The sequence below is a fragment of the Mastomys coucha genome, unplaced genomic scaffold (assembly GCF_008632895.1).
Source record: "Mastomys coucha isolate ucsf_1 unplaced genomic scaffold, UCSF_Mcou_1 pScaffold22, whole genome shotgun sequence".
In the NCBI taxonomy this organism is placed as follows: Eukaryota; Metazoa; Chordata; class Mammalia; order Rodentia; family Muridae; genus Mastomys; species Mastomys coucha.
This window is the reverse complement of record NW_022196905.1, coordinates 74,634,854-74,641,349: the sequence shown is the minus strand read 5'-3', so window position 1 is coordinate 74,641,349 and position 6,496 is coordinate 74,634,854.

Here is a 6,496-nt window from a genome sequence, read left to right as displayed (position 1 = left end):
TATGAACATTAATTGTGTTTTCCTCTTTTGAAAATAAATTACTGAATTCAGGATGTTAATAATTAGAAATACCTTAAATAGGACAATCGTTAGAGAATAAAATTCTTTCTCATGGTTCTGGATGCTGGAAAGCCCAAGATGAAATTTTTTTTTTCATCTTGAGTGATTACTAAGGCCTACATGGCACAAAAAGAGAATACAAAAATGAATAAACCTAGGTCACTTCTTTCCAACCCTTTTGCTAGGCAATTGTCCATTTATGAAAGCAAAGCCCTCGTGATTATCATTAGTTAATAAAAACATAAAAATCCCCTTACTCTCAATACCACTACAATGGAAATTGAGTTTCAATGTGAATTTTAGTACAGTTATCCAAACATTAGCTCTCTGAAAGGAAGGGTTTAATTATCTTATCCCACACGTGATGAGCACAAGAGTCTTGTTCTATAACACAGCATGTGCTTTTCAGACATAGCTATGAAATTAATATAAAAGAAAATTAAGCCAAAATAGATTGCATAGGTTTTTCGCTGATAAATATAAAAACTAAATACAATGAATACAGACTTTTATAATAGATTCTAAAGTATGTTCTAACCTAAGCAGGGATTTAACCATGTACCTAAAATACTTCATTTACTATGATTATATTGATTGTATTAAAGCATAGTTAGAAATGTTGAATTTGTGTGGTCTGTTCTTCTCTTTACTACTCTGGATCAATTTATCGTCATTACCAAGACTCACTGTGCTTCTTGTGGTTTGAAGATGCTTGGAACCAAGAGTGGCACTATTAGGAGGTATGGCTTTATTGGATTATGTGTGACCTTTTTGAAGAAATGTGTCACTGTGAGTATGCCGTACTTCCCACCATGAAGATAATGGACTAAACCTCAGAACCTGTGAGCCAGCCCTAATTAAATGTTAACCTTATAAGTGTTGCTTTGGTCATGGTGTCTGTTCACAGCAGTAAAACACTAAGACAGTGTTTTTCCCTCAACTCGAACAAATCTGTCCTAGATTTCTGATTACAGATGTGAAGGTGTAAGTATTCAAGGACAAAGGAAATATTAGCATCTGGTTAATTTGGTAAGGCAAGGCCCCTCCCCACAAATAATGCAGCATACATTCCTACCACCAAGGGTAACCTGTTAAATCTATCAAATCAATAGGCTAGAAATCAGGAAAATATGTGTGTCAAGAGTTAAGTAAAGAGAAATTCTGGTGATCTCATCCCAGGAAATTAAGTGGGATTCTCTATAGAATGTTATACTTGGAAGGGATGATGTCATTAAAACAAACAAGCTTAATAAAGTGAAATTGAAAATGAAATATAATTGTGAAAACTGTACATACATGTTCACATATTTGAGGATTTAATCTGACCTATAATTGTTCCTGTCTGAAAGAACTGCAGGGATGGAAATGGAGAGAAGTCTGAGGAAAAGAAGGTCCAGCTACAGGCCCAAAGTGGGATCTAGCTCAAGGGGAAGTCCCAAGGCCTGACACTATTACTGAGGCTATGGAGCACTCACAAAATGGAACCTAACATTACTGCACTCCGAAAGACCCAACAAGCAGCTGAAAGAGTCAGGTGCAGATATTTGCACCCAAAGGATGGACAGAACCTGCTGACACCTGTGATTGAATTAGGGAAGGCTGAAAGAAGCTGAGGAGTCCAACCTTGTAGGAGGACCAGAAGTCTAAATTAGACTGGACCCCCAAGATCTCTCAGACCTTGAAACACCAACCAGGCAGCATATACCAGCTGATATGAGGCCACCAACACACATACAGCAGAGGAGTACCGAGTCTGGACTCAGAGATGATGCACCTAACCCTCAAGAGATTGGAGGCCCCAGGGAATTTAGAGGTCTGGTAGGGTGGGGGATGAGGGATGGAGACATCCTCATGGAGACAGGGGTGTTGGGAGAAGGTATGAGATGTGGAACAGTAGGAGGGAGGACTGGGGCGGGGGATAAAATCTGGAGTGTAAATAAATAAATAAATAAATAAATATAAAATGTATGTACATATTATTTATAAGCCTATGGAAATCCACTGTAAAAATACTATTTTCCCAAATTTTCAGTAAAAATTCTTAATGCTTGTGTCATTGATTTCTAAATGTAAAATAATATAAACTACCAAGTGAATTCTGATACAAATCTACTTAAAAACATATAGTAAAGGAGATGTAATTTGGTATTATATTATTTAAATTTTACAAATAATGATTTGGATGCAATACTCTTCAATGCAGAAACAAGCTTTCATAGGTTTATATTTTCTATGACATCATATTCAGTCTGGACTGTGGGTAGAATTGAGCCAAATGTTTTCCATTTAAAGCTGGCCACAGCAAAGATTTCAGTGCTGTCCAATGACCTGGAAGCCCATTATGGGCAAAAACTCAAGGAAAGCTTATAAAAGAGGCACCTGTGGTTTTTAAATTAAGCCCATTTGCTGTAATTAGCTGGCTTTATTTTTAATAAGTCAACCTTCTCGATTGTTTTTTAAATCATCCCTGTGGTGGTCATAAACACCATGCAGTTTTAATGGGAAGGATTTTCTTTCTTAAAACCCCAGGTGACTGGAAATTAAATCACTACGGCCATTGTGAAACGGGGTGGGGAGAAGAAGAATTCATGGACACTGGTTAACTCAACTCCTGTTATGAGCAATTCAATCCAAATGGACTTGACTAGAATTATTTCATCCTGTCCTTTACGTGGACTTGCTTTCCCATTGGGAGCTGAGGGGAGCACTGTTGTCTATAGCCTACTATTCGTATGCTGAACTTCTTAAAACTAACTGTACATGCATTCTGACATAAATACATTGACATAAAATTTCAGGGAAAGTATATAGGCATCAAATTTTTGAAAATTTATTATTTAATAGTGGCCAAAGACAAGAAATATAGTGTAAAATGCTTCCATATTGTACAAACCTATAGTCCTTTTAAGTTATTAATGCTTTTGTTCTTTCAGGATCTACTTTATATCATCATGCCTAAAATTCACCCCAAAATATTGTACTGACTTAGATGAACATGTTTTACACGTGGTAATTTGTTTAAAGGTAGCCATAAAGCCAGAACTATTCAACACCTTTTGTGCCAGAAGAGAATACTCTGGAGTTTTATCATGTGCAAATTTATTGGAAAAAATATATTTTTTTAAATATAGAATTTCAAGACTCTATTGAAAAGCAATGCTACTCTTCAGAAGAACTGAGAAAGGCCTGGATCTTGAAAGAACCTGATACATGTAAGACAGTAGCAACCATGTGCTTGGCATTGCCCAGTGGGTTCATTCTTTGACATGGCTACACAGTTGATTTTCAAATGCAGCAGTGTAGGAGTGGCCATAGGTATAGAAAAATATTGAAATTATCACAACCAATTTGTGTTTTATCACTAAAATTATGTGACTAACCACACAGTTGATCAAACTTTTCAAAATTATTTCATATCTGACCAATAAACATAAAGAAAGACAAGGGAAATTTGAAGCAAGGAATGCTTCATCCAGAATATTAAGAGTCTCATCACATATAATAGGAAAGAAATGAAAACAACTTAAATTTCTAGATAAATAAGTAGATATATAAGGCAAAATAGGTTTGCTTAAATTTTTCTAGGGAATAGTTTGGAATTACTCATAAAGTTGAAAGCATACTACCTTATAGTATAGCAAATTTATCTCTATTATATGCCCTAAAGAAGCTCCTATTCCTAAGCATATATACTGACAGAGAAGCTGCTGGTGGTGGAGGTGGTAGTAGTGGTGGTGGTTGTGGTAGTGATAGGTAACTTGATATGAATTATCAAACCAGCATGGTTTGAAATACTATTGAGGAAACACATATGTTATTGACAATAAAATGAATAAAATATTTGTAATATGGTTACAAAACAACATACAGCACATCTATAAAAATGATTCCCTAGAGCTTCATACACTACAATATGTTAACTATAAAACATAAAATTCAGGACACAAAATAGTGTATATATAATACATTTCCTTTATGTAAAATATTTTAGAAGTAGTTATGTCATTTTCACAGAATATATGTACTTGATAAATTATATATAACAATGAAAGAACATTTTTACGAAGTTAAAAATGAATGACTACTAATGTTGGAACATTTCTTGATGTACAGAGAGGGTTCTGACTAATAAAGAATACAAAATAGGCTTCTAAAGTGAAGATTTATGCCAGAGTTTAATGTTTTATTGTTACACTGCATTTTACACTACAAAGACAGCATTTCTGAATGCATAACTTTATTTTTATTTCTTACATGGAGAAGCAATAGTATTGCAATTATAGAAAAGCAGGCTTTCGTTTATATCTTTTCAAATGTATATGAACACATTTATATGGTTATAGGCATAGATATACTCTGATAGTTAAACTTACTCATACTGGGCTTAATATTTTCTAATAACTGAGATAAATATCATTTATTTTAAATACAAATTATCAGAAAGAATGTAAATCATTAAGAACTAACACAATTTTCTTAACTTATGTTAACTGTATTAACTTTAAAAAATAATCTCCTATGTAGATAAAACAAAATGCTTATAAATAAATTTTCCAAAACTTACCAATTTTTCTTTGGTGTGAGGTCTTACAGCATAACTCTTCATTCCTTGGCCTCAACCTACCAGTGCTTGGAATATTAGCAATCATAGTCATTCCTAATGAAGTAGTAATTTGTAATAGGCCAAAGATAGGAATTTTTATTGCCTTCTTTATAAGTTTTGAGAATAATAATAGATTGCCTTTATTTCCAGTCTTTTGAAAACAATATTTGGAGCTTGAGAGATTCTTCAGTGGTTTAGAGCACTTGCAAAGGAGAGGAGCCTGGGCTCCTGCCTCCATGCGGCAGGTGAAAACTGACTGTAATTACAAGTGCAGGGGTTCTAAGGTTCTCTGTTGTATCCAGTGTGCTCTGGTACATGATATACACACATGTACATACATAAAATAAATATTTTAAACCAGTATATTGTTGTATATGAAAACATAGACCCTAATTTTTTTGTTTGATTTTTATTTGAGTGAGGCTCTTGTAGCTTTGGCTAGTCTGGAACTTACAATGAAGACCAAATTGGCCTTGAACTCATACAGACCCTACTGTCTCTACTATTAAATTTAAAGGCATGCAGCACAAGAGCCATAACTTCTTTACCTCTTTGGGGCAAAAAGTACAATTCTCAACCCAGAAACAATGTCTTAGAAAGTAAGAGCTGTAGTTGAGTTGAGAAGGTTCTGTTTGTATCGTATTGTATTGTATTGTATTGTATTGTATTGTATTGTATTGTATTGTATTTGTATTTGAATTGACAGTGAAACAATAAATGGATAAACATTTACTTACACATTTTCTCTAATTATGGATATAATCAGTGATCTGAATTTTACAACAAACAAGTGAGAAACTACAAATGTTAAAATGAGAAAATGAGTCGCAAAAGAAACTGATGAATATAATCTAGTCATCAGAATTTAGCTCAGTCTGACAACCCCAATGGTTCTATTTTTATTTTACACAGAGATTTCAGCATTGTACATTCTAAGTTCCCCAGTCTCATTTTAGAAGTCTGATCACAGAAAGAGGCATCTCACTTCACCCTGCTGAGTCCACATGACTACAAAACCAAGACTCACTACTCAATAAAACTTATCTGATCTCCATGGTCAGTGCTAGGAAACACAACCTCTAAGCTTGGGCTTTTCTGACAGTTTTTCTAAATGTTAATGTTTAGTAATCTCCTTTCAGAGAAACTTTACATTTTTAGTAGTGAAAAGTAGCTTCTCTAAAATTACATTAAATATCTCCATAAATACAGAGCTAAACTTTGTCTATAAATACAGAGCTAAACTGATTAATACTCAAAGGAGGACAGATAAAACTTACCATTTTCTAATTAGACAGTTTTTTTCTACTCCTTGTAAACAAATCCACCTGAGGGCAGAAAAACAGTAAGAAAAGTAAGGTAAATAAAAACCAAGAAAAACCAGAAACTTCCTTTTGTCAGGAATCATAAATCTATTTTTTTAGTATCTATAACTAACTTTTCTAGTAGTAGAGAGTTGTCTTAAATGGTCTACTTCCATATTGTAATATCATAACAAATAAAATGTTTCATTCCTATAAGTATAAATCAATAAAGGATCTAATTCATAGAACTCTGTAGAGTAACAAAACTATTTGTTTCACTATTTTCCTGTTTGATTAAGAGAAACATACCCAAGTTGAATGAAAACTTCTCACTAGACTTGGAAACACAGACCTGAAATCACAACTACTTTCAGAGGTTGAGACAGAAGGCAGAGAAATGCAAAGCCAGAGTAGGCAACTTAGCAAACCCCTGTCACACAATTAGAAACAAAAAGTCTAAGGGCCCAGTACAGCTCCATTGTAGAGTCCTTGCCTAGCACACCCAAGGCCTGGTCCAACTTTTAGTAAAAAA